Genomic DNA, 17,373 nt, shown 5'->3' with positions numbered 1-17,373 from the left:
GCTATAAGACTCTAAGCTTTTATTAAAAGCGAAACATTTCCTCGGATTTTCGCAAACTACTTTAATATATATAAAAATCTTCCGCGTTATCATGTTTAATATGTATTATATTATAAGTTATGTATGATCTAGAGACGACCAGTAGCGGCTCGTGGGCAAGCTATCGCTCACGGGTCGTGACACATTCCCTTTCTTCTTCGCCGGACGAGACCATACAATTATGTTCATAAGAGGTTTTAGGTTGGGACGGGGATGGGGTTGGCCGAAGGATTGACGTTGTTGAATGAGGTTTATTTTGTTCAGTTTTAATTTTCAGCTCTATATCTTTAAGTTTTTGGTTTAGGCCAACGTTTAGGGTTGGATTAGTTTTCTACTTTGTTAGTGCAGTTGGTGGAAGATCTTTTTTCTGTCTAGTATTTTGTCAGGTTCGGAGTGCCTCGAGTGGTCGAGGTTGGCGATGGTTTTGAGTGCTCTTCGGTTACTAGACCGTGCTCCTTGCTCGCTCAAGGAATTACAGAAGATCTCTATTAAAGTGGCTCAATAGAGTTCGTTGTCGGGATTGTCATTCCGGTCAGAATAGACCATTGTCTCATTTGATTGTTTTGTCTGTCTTTTGCTTCTCATTTGTAGTTCAGGACATCTATTCGTTGAATTAGGGTTTGACTTTTGTCCGAAACCTTTGTATGATCGAAGTTAGTTTTGTGTTCTATGTGTTAATGAGAATTTTTCGTTAAAAATAAAAAATCTTTTAAAACTGTGTGACGTATATTACGAAGAAAAAAAAAACAAAACTTTAAGATATAAAAGTCTTTAGCAACAATTTATTTATTTTTTTAATTGAACATTGGTCACCAGTGTCGCGGGTTCATTTAATGTGTTCTTGTTGTGCGCATGAGCGCATCGTATGTTAAATACCTGGTGTTAACCATGATTAATTTCGATTAAAAGGAACAATTAAAATTAAAGTTAATTAATTTTAATTGGATGCCCACCATTTAGTGGCAGCCCCGAGTTTCAAAAATATATAATTGTTCTGTGTAGTGGATAAAACGTACATCAACATGGTGGATAACGAAGTATAAGTTTAGACTAGATAAATTTTAAGAAACTATTATCATAATTGTCAACAGCTGTCTAAAATACAATATGAAGTACAGAAAAGAAAAAGAAAAAAAAGGGCGCCTCTCCGATTTTTCTTCCTTGCTTTGAATTTATGCTCTTTAATGATGGCTGGCACTGATAAGACGATATCCAAATAGTTATCCATGCATATTCTGCACAATCATGCAGGGGCGGACCCACGTTGAAGGCCCAAGAGGCCTGGGCCCCCCCCCAAAAAAAAAAAAAAATTCAGGCTAATTTTTTTTTTTTTTTTTTTTTTTTTCTTCGGCCAAAATTCAGTTTTGGCCCCTGCACCCCCCCGCCCAAGTCTGGATCCGCCACTGCAATCATGGCATATATCTAATAATGATTAGAAAGAAAGGATAAAACTTAACCCAGATCAATGTAATATTATCATGAACCCGTTGAACGAAATGAATTACAATTTTGCCTAGGCACAGGCGTCGTCGTCATCATCTTCAACGAACCATTTTCAATGGTCTCATCATAGCATTGTCTTCATGATCCAAAATCTGCAGCATTATCATAAAAAGGCGAGCCTGAATTTTCATGCAAAATAAGTTAGTTGAACTCGTGAGTGCTTACGTGGCAGTGATAGACGTAGCCAGGCTCGGCGGTGGCGTCGAAGGGATAGGATTGGTTGGAGTGAATGTAAGAGAAGCGAACAACGAGTTTGGTGACGAAGCCGGGCATCATCTTGAACACGTTCTTCCACCCTCTCTCGTGACGCGGAACGCTCACTTTCATCCCGCGCGCGTGCTTGCCCACGTGGCACTTAACGGCGTCGTTGCGCTCCGTCATGCACGCCGAGAACTCCTCCAGGCGGACCAACGCCGTCTGCTCCACTACCACGAAGAGGCCTAGGTGTATGTGTAACGGATGGTTGTCCTCCGTCAGATTGATCACCTCCCAAACCTCCGTGGTCCCCACCTGAGGCGTCTCCGTCGCCGGATCCTCGAAAGACTTCCCGTTCAGGTACAGGTGAGTTGGCTCGCCCGACGCGCTCGCGTACTCGTACATCGCAACATACCGTGTGCGCGTCGCAGAGGATACATCCGGGTCCGGATAATCCACCAACCTCCTCGGCAGTTTCCACGTGTCCACTTCCGATTGGCCCACCACGAAGAATTTCATGACCTTCCCGTTCGCTTCGTTCGCTGGATCGCCCGACGGGAACGGGTACTTGGCGTCGTTCTCTAGAATGACATCCCAGCCCCTTGACTTCGAGAAGTCAACGACGACGTCTGTGATCTCAGATGGCCCCAGAAGGACTCGCTTCGCGTTGACCGGCCTCTGCAGGTACGCCGAGTCGGATCCGACGTGGACGAATCGGAGACCGTTGGAGAAGAAGAGGCGGAAGAATCTCGCGTTGCTTGCGTTGATTATTCTGAACCTGTACTTCCTCCGCCGTACGGTCAACCTCGGCCAAGCCTTGCCGTTGACTATGATAGCGTCGCCGAAATACTCCGGCTGCCACTGGGGACGAATCTCCGGGTTGTTCCCGGTGGCGTTCATGTAAATAGAGCCGTCTGCTCTGAAGCTCCGGTCAAAGAGGACGAGGACGCGGTCAAACTCGCCGCCAGCTGGCAAGCCGAGGGGGGACTCGATGGGCGGCGATCGGATGACGTAGGCTCCGATGAGGCCCGCTAAGAGGTTGACACACGTGTGAGGCCCATGGCGTGGTCGTGGTACCAGAGGTTCCCGGGGTGTTGGAGGTTCCGGTAGCGGTAGGTCTTGTTGGACCAAGTGGGCCCCACGTGGGAGAAGGCACGTGTGAACCAGGAGTTGGCGTTGCCGTCGCTGCCGGGCTCTTCTATGCCGCCGTGCAGGTGCACTACCGTGGGGACGCCGCCACGATCGGGCGGATGTGCGGTGGGGATCGTCGGGTCCCACGGGAGGATGTGTTTCCGAGGGAGGTGGTTCTGCCACGTCACAAGGGTTTCGATCCCCTGCACTGCCTCTATCGTGGGCCCCGGTATGCTTGCCGTCTCTTTCGTTTCTCCGTACGCGAACACCTTTGTCGGTGGAATGTCGCGGTGGAATTTCTGCAACAAACACCCAAATGGTGATTATTATTATAATTTATGTGTAGAAAGGATGAACGTCGTAACGTTTCATTAGCAATACGTGATAACTAGTTTAATGATTGTGTCAATTACATGAAGTATGAAGTTATGAAAACCTCAAATATGAAGAGTGAGCCTCTCAATCAACTAGCAAAACCTATTTTTTTTTATTTATTATCAAAATTATAGGTACAATTTGTTCTCTTATGTCCTTTATTATATGTACTGAATTTAATACGGTAAAAATTAATTAATTAAAATTTTCGAGTTAAATTTAACCGAAATATTATTTTTTTATATGGTTAACTGGAAAAAAAAATTCCAAAATATTTAATTTAGGTCCACCCCACTTAACTTTCTGCAGTAAACCGCAATTATTTTCATGAATCATGTGGGTTATTATTTAAAACGCCTAACTGGCAAAGTGTGCCTCAATTATTGGAAATTAAGCAAATATATTCTCTCTCAACAGAAATTAATTCCACAAAAAACATATTTTCCTCTTGGTTTTTTTATAAACTAATCTTGAGTATACATATACTGAATTTACCACAAAAAACATTAATAAAACCTTCAATAATCTTTTTTTTAAAAAACGTATCCTTTTCCTTAAGTTTTTGATAAATTAATCTTGCGTATATATATATATATATATAAAAAATTAAACTAACCTTGAGATTATCTATATCCTGAAGTTACCAAAAAATAGCATAGCATGAAAAAAAAAACCTTCAATAGTTTGAAAAAATCAAGAATCTGATACTAAATGCAAAGGTGGTATATAAAAAGAGACTTTAGGAAAAGCCTTCTTTCTCTTTTTTTCCTTCTATCCCCTAAAGTTAAACTATACGTCTATGTGCAAGCTGTATTCTTAAATTTTAAACAAAATTGCCTCAAACTCCAAAGGTCAAGCACATAGCCAACTCTTAAATTTTAAACAAAATTGCCTCAAATTCTAAAGGTAAAAGCACATAGCCAATAAGAATCATAAACGAAAAAGGGAAGACGAAAAAAGAAAAGGAAGCACATATCAAAGCATATAATGAAGTTGGCTAAATAATAAATATTCCATTTCGCATGCATCCAAAATTTCTTTTTGAACAACTTTCCCTCGGATTTTATTTCAATATTTCCGTGGTATTTTGACCAATAGGCTTAGTTTAATTGCCGTACTTTGTAAATACAAAAAAATTACCATACTTTTCACCATACACAAAAGTAATACTAGAAGTGAAGTAGTAGTTGTTTAATTGGGTTACCCATTTTTTGTCGAACATTCCGATGGTGAGTGATTTGGGTTTAGGGAGTCCATTGACGATGTGAAAACCTCGGATCTTAGGCATGTCTTGAAGCTCATCCACAAACATTATCAGCTTTGATAGATTCAGAACCTTCTCTTCTTCTTCTTGATGACCCATTGTTCTTGATACAGTACAGCTACTAATTAGCAGCCCAAATATCCATATTACACTACTAGTAAGTCTCTCCATGAGAGAGAGAGAGAGAGAGAGAGAGAGAGAGGGAGATGAAGAAAAAGTTGGAGATGGCAAATCATATATATATAGTCCTGTCCCCTCCTGTGGCTCTTTTGTTTGGTAATGGAAATATATCTTGTGACAATACAGGAGCGCGATATTTTTATTTTAATTTTTAGAAAAGTAAATGTAAACTGATACAGTACAAGGATTAAGGTGCTGTAATGACGGATATATATTGCATTTTTGAGTCAGCAGTAAAAAAAAAAAAAAAAAAATGTAAATGTTGAACTTAAGAATAATTGAATAGGAATTGCTACCTTAACTATAACTAATCCCGGGCATACTGATGGTATCAGAAATCCGTTCCAAAGAAAAAACATATCTGCTCGTTAACGTAATTCCGTTCCAACGTGTCACCGGAACGGAAATCCTGATGCTATATTTTTTGCCGTCGTAACGTCGAAATTCCGTTCCGAGTTCTGGAAGAGCTCTGAGAATTTTTCTCACAAGTTTTTTTCTTATGACAAAGGTTCACCCAGAGAATGTGATTCGTTAAAGAAATCACAAAGATGAACATAGAATTTGTTGATAGTTTCTTCCTCATGCATCTTGAGGTTCTCGAATTTTTTAGTCATCAGTTAAAGACGATATGTCTTCACTTTAGAGGTTCCATCATTGGAGGTTTCCATAATTTTCTAAGCATCTTTGGTACTGACACAAGTGTTGATGAGCCTGAATACATTCTTGTCAACTCCCTTGTATATGGCATTCAAGGCTTTAGAGTTTGCAAGGGAAGCTTAATCTGTTGTGGGATCTTAATCCTTCTCAGGTTTGTTCATCCATGAATGACTGCTTTCCAAGTCTCGTGGTTGATGGAATTGATAATTGCACTCATTTGTGCCATCCAGTAAACATAATTAGATCAATCACTACTACAAATGTTGGATTATACAACTCACTTTCTACAACGCTTAAAATAAGTGTTGTAGAAACTAGGGATTCTACAACGCTTATCACAAGTGTTGTAGAAACTTGGTGTTTCTACAACGCTTATGGATAAGCGTTGTAGAAACACTCAACAACGCTTTTGGCTAAGCGTTGTAGAATTAAATATATTTCAGATTTCCCACAACGCTTAGACAATCAGTTGTAGAATCCTCGCCGCGGCGCCACGTGTTTTATGCCGCGGCGAGAACTTTCTACAACGCATAGTGAAAGCGTTGTAGAAGGATGTAATACGCCGCGGCGAGATTTATACCTCGCCGTGGCGACTGGTTTCTACAACGCTTAATAAAAGCGTTGTAGAAACCAATCGCCACGGCGAGGTATAAATCTCGCCGCGGCGACAATATCTTGCCGCGGCTAGAAATATTCTCCGTCGCGGCGAGGAGGATACTGTGGCCAAGCAGTTTTTTAAGAAACTGTCTTGCCGCGGTGAGGAAGGAAACTCGCCGCGGCGAGAATCTCCTACAACGGTTATAATATCCGTTGTAGGAGCATCTCGCCGCGGCGAAGACATATTTTCGCCGCGGCGAGGCGTTTTAGGTTTTCACTAAAAAATGCCGTTTTTCAGTTTTGTTTCTCATTTTTTCCGATACCCACACGTGAGACAACCATTTTCGGCCGCATCTATCCAGTTTTTTTCTTCCAAAATCCCTCGCCGCCCCAAATCTCGCCGTCGCCTTGTCCTCGCCGCCATCTCTCTCTCGCCAAGTCCTCGCCAACCGTCTCTCTTGCACCTCTCTCTCTTGCCGCCTCTCTCTCTTTTAAACATTGTTAGGTATGCTTTTCAAAGTTTTTTAAGGCGGTTATTGATTTAATTTCGTGTTTTTGATATGGATTTCGTGTTGTTTACCCGAATTGCATATTGTTTGATTTTTTTAATTCACAAATTTAGGGTTTTGTTTGATTTTCTCTGTTTAGAACACGAAATTAGGATTTTGTTTGACATATTATGAATGAATTTATGTTAGAATGAATTTGAATGAGAATTTGAGTTAGATTGAAATATCCGGATTGTAGTTTGACATATTGTGACATAGGTTAGTGGTTAAAATGGTTATGTTGATTAATGTTGAGATTGAATTGTTTAGGAATTTGTGATTGATCGAATTGTTTATGAATTTGTGATTAGTCGAATTGTTTATGAATTTGTGATTGTTGGAATTGTTTTATGAATTTTTCATGTTTAAATATATATAGTTGGAATTGATATATAATTTGTTATATGTGTGACATAGTTAGTATTTAAAATGGTTATGTTAATTGTAGAATTGTTTATGATTATGTTTTGTAGGAGCTTGAAAATGCGTCGAGCTAAAAATACGGCGGGCTCCACGGCTCCGAGCTCTTCCAGAGGTTAGAGTAAAGGAAAAAGTAAGCGACCTCGTCAATAGTCTCCCGAAGAGGAATACAACTCGAGTATCTTTACTAGCAAGGTCGCGGAGGAACGCTACGATAAAATCTTGCCGCGTAACGTGATCCTTGAGAGAGGATTCAATGTGAGCAATACGTCGGATATAGGAAAGCTAATCCGCAACAGCATAGTTGGTCATGATTGGGGGAGGTACTGTGCTGTACTCGAGTTCGATGCGAACGTCAACTTCGTGTATGAATTCTACGCAAACTTGTCGGACTCCAAACGTGATGTTGTGACGGTCCGTGGGAAACCGGTCGATGTGAGTGTCGAAGCTATCAACGATTTTCTTGGGACCCCAAACGTGCCTTTCGAGAACGAGGGCTATCGAGAATGGCTAAGAAGTGGCAGCCATGAGGAGATGTCGCAGGTGTTGTGCATTCCGGGAGAGGATTGGGTCACTAAAAAAGGAAAAAGGGTACTCAAGCGTGACCAACTCACCAGGATTGCTAAAGCGTGGATTTACTTTGTTTGCGCTCGTCTCTATCCGATCAAGCACTTCACCACTCTCGACGAGGATCATATCCAGGTGTTGTTCTGCATTGTTAAAGGCCATTCTATTAACGTCGGTCGATTCATCTATACTTGGATGAAGAAACTCGACTATACTAATGAACGACACGGTTTGCCATATCCGTCGATCATTACCGGCCTTTGTACAAATGCGGGGGTACCACACTCGAAAAGGGATACGATCAAGAGTCCAATGGGGCATATTACGGATTCCATTATCGATCGGTACAAGATTAGGGAGGAACCACAAGCGGAGGAAGCGGAGGAAGAGGGGAAGAGGAACCACCACTCAACGAGCCCCTATTGCGCTTACCAGCACCTCCGGTAGTCGACTCCGTCACCATTGACTACATTGCTCATTGCTCTAACTATCTCGTCGGCGGGTTCCAACACACGCAACAATACATGCACCAATAAGCGGAGTATGGCGCCTCTCACATCAATCAATTGAACGATCTCTACTCTCGGTGGGACATCAACCAGGAGAATCAGGTGTTATTTCCTCCATATCCTCAGTACTCTGAGTATCCGTACCCACCACCACAGTGGCCACCGTATATGGCACCTCCTCACTATCCGGCGCACTCATCACCACCACCACCACCACCACCACTACCGAATGACGAGTAAAATTTTAAGACAAATTTGTTTGACTTAAGTTGATTTGTTTTAAGTTTCAGACAAGTATGGTTTGTTTAATGTGTGTTTGAAACTTGATTCTATGTTTGAGACTCGTTTGGTGTGTTTTATTTCATGTGTGTTTGAAACTTGATGTTATGTTTAAGACTCGTTTGGTTTGTTTCATTGATTGTAGAAATTTTATTTGAATGATCATTTTTAGTTGGAGAACAGGTTTAATATGGGAAAAAAATGAATGATTAGGTCGTTGGCTTGCTCCCATTCTTTTCGGTTGACGCTCGAATAAGTACCTATAAAGAAACAAATACTTTAAAAGAATGTTCATATATAATTTAAATAAACAAATAAAGTGTAAAAAAAAATACCTGTAGATAGAGCTTTTGAATCAAAATTGGTGTTCTTGGGTTCCCCAATTTCATCTGTTTTAGCTAAATACTCTGAACAAAACTCAATCGACTCTTCTGCTATGTAATTTTCAATTATGCTTCCTTCCGGCCTATTGTAGTTCTTCACGTAGCTTTTCAATACTTTCATATAACGTTCGATTTGATACATCCACCGTAAAAACACAGGCCCTCCTAATTTCACTTCACGTACCAAGTGGACGGTTAAGTGGATCATGATGTCGAAAAATGAAGGTGGAAAGAACTTTTCGAGCAAGCATAGAGTTTTCACCAATTCTGACTGCATTAAATCCAATCGAGTTGGATCGATGACCTTCGAGCAAATCGAGTTAAAGAATACACATATATTTGATATTGCGAATCTCACATCTTTTGGCACAATTTCTCGCAAAGCAAGAATCAACATTTGTTGTAGCAGCACATGACAGTCGTGCGTTTTCATTCAAATAAGTCTCAAATCTTTCAAAGACACGAACCTCTTATAGTTTGACGAATGACCTTCGGGGACTTTAATAGAAGCAAACCAGTTACACATTTTCTTTTTCTCCTTTCGATCTAGAGTGTACTTTGCCGGTGGTAATTTTGTTCTTTTCCCACCCCTCTCCTCGGGATGCAAAATGCTTCTTATATTAATCTCTTTGAGATCCAATCGAGATTTTATTCCGTCTTTCGATTTATTTGGATCATCAAGAAGTGTACCAATAAGCGATTCGCAAACATTTTTCTCGATGTGCATAACATCCAGACAATGCCGGACGTAGTGTGTCTTCCAATAAGGAAGGTCGTAGAAAATCGATTTCTTCTTCCAAGGATTCTCTTTGAACGATTCTTTAGTACTAGCACTCCGCTTTCTTTTCTCAAGCACTTCATTGACGTTTTTAACCATCTCATAGACATCTTCACCAGAAAAAATTCTAGGAGGGGGTCGTTCTTCTGAATTTCCATCAAATGCCTGTTTCAATCTTCTATACGAGTGATCTCTTGGTAAATATCTTCTATGACCAAGAAAAACAGTTTTCTTACCATGCTTCAAAAGGATGGAAGATGTGTCTTTCATGCAAATCGGACAACCAATCGAGCATTTCACAGAGTATCCTGACAAGTTTCCATAGGCCGAAAAATCGTTAATAGTCCACATTAACATTTCCCTTAAGTTGAACGAATCTCCACGGTAAGCGTCTTTGACTTCCGTCCTTTTCTCCCATAACATCTTCAAATCATCGACCAACGGTGCCAAATAGACATCAATATCATTTCCTGGTTGATTCGGTCCTGAAATCAAAAGCGTTAACATCAAGAACTTTCTCTTCATACACAACTTTGGAGGGAGATTGTAGTTCACAAGTATAACCGACCAAACACTGTATTTACTGCTCATCATGCTGAACGGGTTCATATCATCAGAAGCTAGACCAAGACGCAAATTTCGAGTATCAACAATGAAATCCTTATACTCTAAATCGAATGATTTCCACTGTGTAGCATCAGCAGGATGTCTCAACATACCATCATCGATATGCTTTTCGAAGTGCCAAACCATGTTCTTCACGTGTTTGACACTATTAAACATTCGACGAAAGCACGGCATTGGAGGAATGTACCATAACGACTGAAATATATTGAAATAAAATCAATAATAAATAATGAATATGACACTACTGCATATACTACATTAGAAAGTCATGAAATTTAAGACGTTCAATAAAATGCACGACTTCAATAGTCCAAATTATCAAATGATTTGGTAAGTCGTATAAAAAATGACTCCAACAAGTTGTTAGAATAATGACTTAAAAACGTCTATATAAAATATTTTAAGTCAATTAAAAAATGACTTCAAATACTTACATGATTTCAAGATGTTTAAATTTTGACTTTAAATAATATTCTAAGTCTTTTTTCAAAACAACTATATAAACAGGTATTTACATTTAAGTCATTTTATGAATGTCCTTTTATATCTTTTGAAGTTATTTTATAAATGTCTTCAAAATATTTGTTTTAGGTCATTTTTATAAATGTCTTCAAAAATAGCAACATTAATAAAAAACAAAAAATTGGCTGCTTAAGCCACGTAACGTGTAGCAATTTAAAATTGGCCAACCTTTCGTTAATATGCTGTAAATAGCCTAGATGATTACGTGGCAGCTCATTTAAGAAGGATTTTTTTTACTTATTTGCCCTTATTTGACCGATTTTGTTAATTCTTTTTTAGGCAATTCTTTTGTTTGAAATTTGAAAAAAATTTCGGCAAGTTTTAATTATTCAATATTCAATTTGGCGAGATTGTAGAAAGTTTTGATTCAAAATTTTGAATTTGAATTCGTGCATGTAGTTATTTATGAACGCATATTTTTAGGAAATTAGTTTCTAATTTTGTTACAAAATATATTCTGAAAATCTGTTAATAATTAATAGCCCATTTATTGTTATGTTTTTGGAAGTTTTTAGCGTTGACTTTAGGTAATTAGTATCTATTTTCGTGGTTAAACTCTGTAAATATATTCTTCATTTATATTTATTATTTTGTCTTCCATATATTCATAATTTCCAGAATTTTCGTGCTCAAAATATTTCCAGAATTTTTTTTCAGTTCAAATATACTGTAAATATACTGTAAATATGCTTCTTATTTACAATGAATATACTGAATATGTTTTTGTATTTACAATGAATATACTGTAAATAGGCTTCTTATTTACACGAATATACTGTAAATATGTTTTCTATGAACACCAACCAAAAAAAAAAAACTGTTCTTCGCGGTGTCGCAGATCGGGACCTTGGACGCAGATCGCGGAGACGAGGACGAAGTGAACGCTTTGACGGCGGTGGTGACGTGATGGTGGTCGTGATTATTAGTGGTGGTCGTGAAATCAACTCTCCGGTGCTCTCTGCATCGTTTCCCGGTGTCTCCTCTCAGTCCGGCATCCTTGGCGGCTCGTGGCTGTCCTCGTTTTCTCGGCTGGAACACGCGCGGGTGGTGCTCGGTCTCGGCCATTGATGGCGCGCAAGGAATGAAAAAGAAGATAGGAGAAGGAGATGAAGGAGACGGTTTTTTAACCATGCAAAGAAAATTAAAAAAAAGAAGAACAATACGATTCTAGGTATTCGATTTATTTACTAACCTCGGTTCATCCAATTTCTTCGTCGCTGTTTTTGATGCTTTCTTGTCCGGGCTTCGATTTTGTTTGTAAATAAAGGGGTTGGATTTTAATTTCGGTTCAAATTTGGACAGCTGCGTTCTCGCGTTTTTTTTTGGGTTCTTCTTTTTTTTTATGGAAAGTATTAATGTGGGCGGTTTTAATTACTTCCTTAATTTTCACGAGCATTAATAACGAAATATTTGAGCTGATTACGTTGACTAAGCTGATAGAAACTGGGCGGCAAAAAGAAAAGGGTAGTCTAGTCAAATTTTGGCTGTTAATAAATCATCCGGGCTATTTACCACTTATTTACAGAACGTTGGCTAAAAATAAATTGGCTATTTTCAGGAGGCTATTTAGCTTAATTACCCAATAAAAAATGTATCTAATAATATATTATATGAAGTCTTTTTTTATGACGACTTTAACACGTATTTATAACATGTACGTGGACAAACTAATTTTCTTTCTTCCATAACTTTTTTTTTTCTTTTAAGAAAGTTGATTTTAAGGCATAATTTAAAATATTATAATTATATGTATTTTACTCATATTTATTTTAAATAAACCTAAACCGATTTGTTTATAAACCGTAAAATAGTGTTATTAATGTTGAAACCGTCAAACATTTTTTTTATTTCTTTAATTATCTTCTTTCCTAGTAGAAGAGTCGGTCAAAAGCCAATAAATCCAGAAGATACGAGTTCTAGGTGAAGGAAGAGAAGATTTGGAAACCCTAGCAAGGATATGCCATTATTCTTGTCTGGCTACCTCCTTGCCAATCGAATCGAGGAAAATATAGAGGAACAATTCTTATTCTATTACTAATCGGATGATGAGGGAGTGAAATACTGCGGCTGACAATGCCACCGTTCGTTCAACATCCCGACTCGTTGTGGTGATTTTTATTATCGGATTCCTCTCTCTAGATAATGAGGTATAGCAGGTTAGGTTGTGGTGATTTTTATTATCGGATTCCACTCTCTAGCTATAGTCGATAGACGAGTTAACTTTCGTTTGTCTGGAACTTTTTTTATAAAAAAAAAAAATTTCCCCCCACATAACATATAGTTTCCAATTCTGACAAGTACCCACTTAAGCACAAGCAGGACATGTGGATGAGCGACAGCAACGATGTCGTTTTGTTTCCGTTACAGTGCGCACGGCTATGGTGAATACTGTTGAGAATCATCAAAAGGTAATAACTCATTTTTTTAATTTTTATGGACAAGATTTGTGACATATTCTGATGTGGGGAGCACTTTGGAATAAAATATATGATCACTTTGTATATTGTGGCAGGTGATTGATAAAATCAAAGGAATTGGTTGCGGCTTCAATTTTGTTAATGACAATCACTGGCGCTTCATTTGTGCTACGAAATTACTTCATGTCGGGGGCTTCCGTTGGGTCTAAAGATTAAAGAAAAAATTTACTTCGTAAATTGGGTCAGAAGACATAGATGTTCCTATAGAATTCAATAATTTCTTTTTATATTATTACTATGTAAATTTCTTTATTATTCCTGTAAATTCAAATTGTATAAGTATTTCAAAATTTGGTTTTTTATGTTTACTGTTATTTTGGCGCTTATTAGCGCCCACGTCATCATATTATTTTGATATTGCATAATCATTTATTTATACGAGTCATAAGACATTAAATAGACGTCCACGTCAATAATTTTATGCCTATATGGACTTTTATTTGAAGTCGTTTTTAATTAAATTTGGAGACATTTTTCTTAGAGATTTAGTGACATTTTTTAAATGTCATAATAACTGTTTCCACATAAGCAACGTTTGCCTACGTGGACCCTTTTTTAAGTATTTTATTATAGATTTGAAGTCCTTTTTTTTAGTGATTTGAAGACGTTTATTAAATATCTTAAAATATATGGACTTTTTAAGTCACTCACATAAAGGTCGTTTTTTTGTACGACTTTAAATATTTTTTAAGTCATATTTTTTGTCTTAAAATATAATATTTCTAGTAGTGTGAGCTACATGTATTTCATAATCAAGTGATGAAAATGTACGTACCTTGATTGGAACTCCTTTAACCTCGTTACATGGAATTTTACCCTTCTTCCACCGCGACTCCTTTGCACGTCGGACATTCATCTAGATCTTCATACTCGTGTCTATACAAAACACAATCATTTGGGCACGGATGAAATTTCTCGTACTTCATGCCTAATGTACCCAAAGTCTTCTTTGCTTCATACATACTTAAAGGTACTTAATTGTCTTTTGGAAAGGCTTCTTTCAGTGTTTCCAATAATAGAGTAAAACTAGTGTTTGTCCAACCGCCCGACGCCTTCAAATGAAATAATGTAACTAAAAATGACAACTTCGAATAGCTTGTACACCCTTCATATAATGGTGTCTCCGCATCATTCATCATGGACTCAAACAATATTCTGGTCGCTCAACAAAATCGTCCTCCAAATCGTTCATCATTCCGCACATATCATCAATATCATCTTCAACATCATCCTTGTTTGCCGTAGAACGAAAAACCTCACCATGGTAGAACCATCTTGATACGAGGTCATTATTCCATATGCAAACAAATGGGTCCGAACGACATCAATCGAAAAATGTCTATGATTTCCACATTTAATACAAGGACAACGAATAGATTTCACATCTACCATGTTCTCTCTAGCAAAATCACAAAACTCATCTATACCTTTACGATATATCTCGTTCAATCTATTCTCCCACATCCATTTTCTCATCTTCATAGAAAAACCCTAATTATACCAAAAATTGCCCATTCTAATTAGTAATCTATCAAGAGAACAACATTTACAACAAGTTAAAGAAGAACTTACAAGATATGAATGTGTATATGAGACTAGTAAATGAGGACGCGATAGAATGAGTCGAAAAGGCACTGGAAATCTTTTTTCGAGTGAGGTTATGAGAGTTATAAGTGAAAAAGATGAGAAATAAGAATTTATATCATCAGTCTCGTGTCACTCGCCGCGGCGACATTTATACTTCGCCGCGGCAAGGACATTCTATAACGCTTCCATAAGCGTTGTAGAATCTCCTCGCAGCGGCGAAAAAATTCGGTCGCCGCGGCGAGACAATACCGCCACGGTGAGGTACACATCTCGCCACGGCAGGCCTCATACCGAGAGCACCATGTTTCAGACAAATGGTCTCGCCGCGGCAACATACATTGTCTGCCGCGGCGACAATATTACTCGCCACGGCGACAAATCTCTTTAGCCGCAGCGAGGATCCTACAACGCTTTAGGTAAGCGTTGTAGAAGAGTCACGCCGCGGCGAGATTTGTAAATCGCTGCGGCGAGGACATCTAGGGTTAGCATCGCCGCGGCGAAGGCACGTTTTCGCCGCGGCAAGAGTTTTCTGGGTAAGTATCACCTCGGCGAGAATTTGTTGTCGCCGCGGCGAAGCTCCTACAACGCTTATTCTAAGCGTTGTAGAAGCATCTCGCCGCGGCGAGAAATCAACCTCGCCGCGGCGAGCTCCTACAACGCTTATGATAAGCGTTTTGAAATCTAAAAATTTCAATTTTTTTAAACTACCTGTCCATTTCATTTTCTATACTTAGCGTTTTTTTTTTCAATTTTCCCTCATTCTCATTCATCTTCTACTTCATTCTTCTCATCTCTCTCTCCACTCATCTCTCTCGCCGCCCCACCCCTCTCTCGCCGCCCTCAGGCCCTAACCTTGCCGCGGGCCGTCCCTCACTCATCTCTCTCGGCGCCCCCGCCTCCTCCCTCACCTCTCCGCGCGCCCACCCTCGTCGCACTCGTGCCCTCCCTCGCCGCCCTCCGGCCCTCACCTCGCCGCATTCGGCCATCACCTCTCCGGCCCTCATCTCACCGCCCTCTCTTCGCCGCCCTTGTGCTCGTCCAACTCCGGGTAATGTTTTTGAACATTTTTACATGGACTTATTTAGTGTGAATTCGGTATTGATTTGAAATTAGGAAGATATTGTATTGGATTTGAGTTTATTGAATTTAAGTTTGATATTGATTTGATTTGAGAAAGATATTTGATATTAGATTGAATTGAGATTGGAATTGTGTTTTTGTTTAGAATCGGATTGGATTTGAGTTTATATTGTGATTGCATTTGAGTTTGATATTGATTTGAAGTTAGGAATATTTCTTTTACATTAGATTGAATTAAGTTTCAAATTATGTTTTTGTTTAGGGTTTGAGTTGAAATTTTGATTACATTTGAGTTGAAAATTGAAATTATCTTTTGAATTTCGTTTATTAGATTCAATGTCGTCCACTACTACTACTTCTAGCGATAGTGGTAAAAGAAAAATTAGAAGACAACTAGCACTAAATTCCGATGAAAAAGGAAAAAGAAGAAACACTCTTATGAGTCGGGTTAATAAGGTCAAAACTCTAGGTAAAAAAATTCCGGTACAATTTGATGATAAGGGACAACCAATGGGTAAGGAGGGTGACGAGTTGTCGAGTTACTTTGGTGTGCTAGCTAGAGAATACGTTCCACTTTCGATGCGCGATTGGAGATGTAAAGATAATAATCAAATTAAAGAACGGATTTGGAACGAAATGTTAGAAGGATTTACGATTCCTATTGAACAAAAGCACAATTGCCTTATGAGAGTCGGAGAAGCGGCAGCGTTATTTCGTCATGATTTATACAACGATCTACTCAAAGACATCATCAACGATCCAATCGCCTTAAAGAGACCGGCTTGTGTTTTGAAATTCTACACAAGTGTCACCGAAGAAGATTGGATAGCATTTGTTGAGTATAGACGAACCAAAGTGTTCAAACAAACATAGGAACATGTGAAAGCAAATACCGGAAAAAGTGTGTACAAATCTCGAACGGGACGAAATGGATATCGAAAGCTTGATCAAGAAAAAGGTTAGGTTCATTTTTTTTTTAGTTATTCCAAATTTGTCATTGTTTTTTAATTATTGTATAATTACTTCTTACTAGCACGACAAAACGGAGGAATGGCCTACGAAAGAGGAACTTTGGATTGACTCGCGAATGAAAGACGTAGATAACTACAAGGATGAGAAAGACAAACTAATGGGAGTAAAAATCATAAGTACTTTACATTTGTTATAACAATTAATCTTGTAATTTTATTTGCAAATAATTTTGTGTGTAGAAAACGTTATCACAACAAGCAACGCAAGGGACATGGGTGCCGGAATCGGGAAAGAGCATTTTGCAAAAAACTTTGGGAACGTCGCGAGTTTACGGTCAATCCAAATACACTTCGCGTTTCATGTATTTTGTTCCTCCAACGCCGAACGAAGAATTAATTAGGATGCGTCGGGAGATGAGCGAGTTGAAATCTTTGGTGATGAAAGCCTTCGGTGGAAATGGTAGCATTAATGTCGGAGATGCTAATATTGAGTCACCTAGTGTCGAGCGTGTGGAAGAGAATCTCAAGGACAAGGTTGTTGATGATGAAGAGATGGCAAATGTTGAAGAACACGTCAATGAAGCGGTCTCTTTAGGTATGTTCATTTTTTTTTATCTATAAAGCTAAATATTTTGGTATTAAGATATTGATATTTATTCGAGATTTGCTTAGAACACGACGATG

At 38.8% G+C, this 17,373-nt stretch overlaps 1 pseudogene across 1 annotated transcript; it reads right to left on the bottom strand.

Annotated features, from left to right (window-relative positions):
* Window positions 1-970: 970 nt before the first annotated feature.
* LOC149394129 (multicopper oxidase LPR2-like) lies at window positions 971-4,733 on the bottom strand (annotated as a pseudogene). The gene is made up of 4 exons (XR_016299810.1): window positions 4,448-4,733; window positions 1,708-3,167; window positions 1,545-1,634; window positions 971-1,274 (listed from the first exon to the last, which is right to left on the bottom strand). The product of XR_016299810.1 is annotated as a multicopper oxidase LPR2-like (transcript).
* Between the last annotated feature and the right edge of the window lie 12,640 nt (window positions 4,734-17,373).

Source organism: Urtica dioica, chromosome 6 (assembly GCF_054948205.1).
Source record: "Urtica dioica subsp. dioica isolate 48M chromosome 6, U.dioica_male_clone48M_v1_H2, whole genome shotgun sequence".
Taxonomy (NCBI): Eukaryota; Viridiplantae; Streptophyta; class Magnoliopsida; order Rosales; family Urticaceae; genus Urtica; species Urtica dioica.
This window is presented reverse-complemented; position numbering and strand designations above follow the sequence as displayed.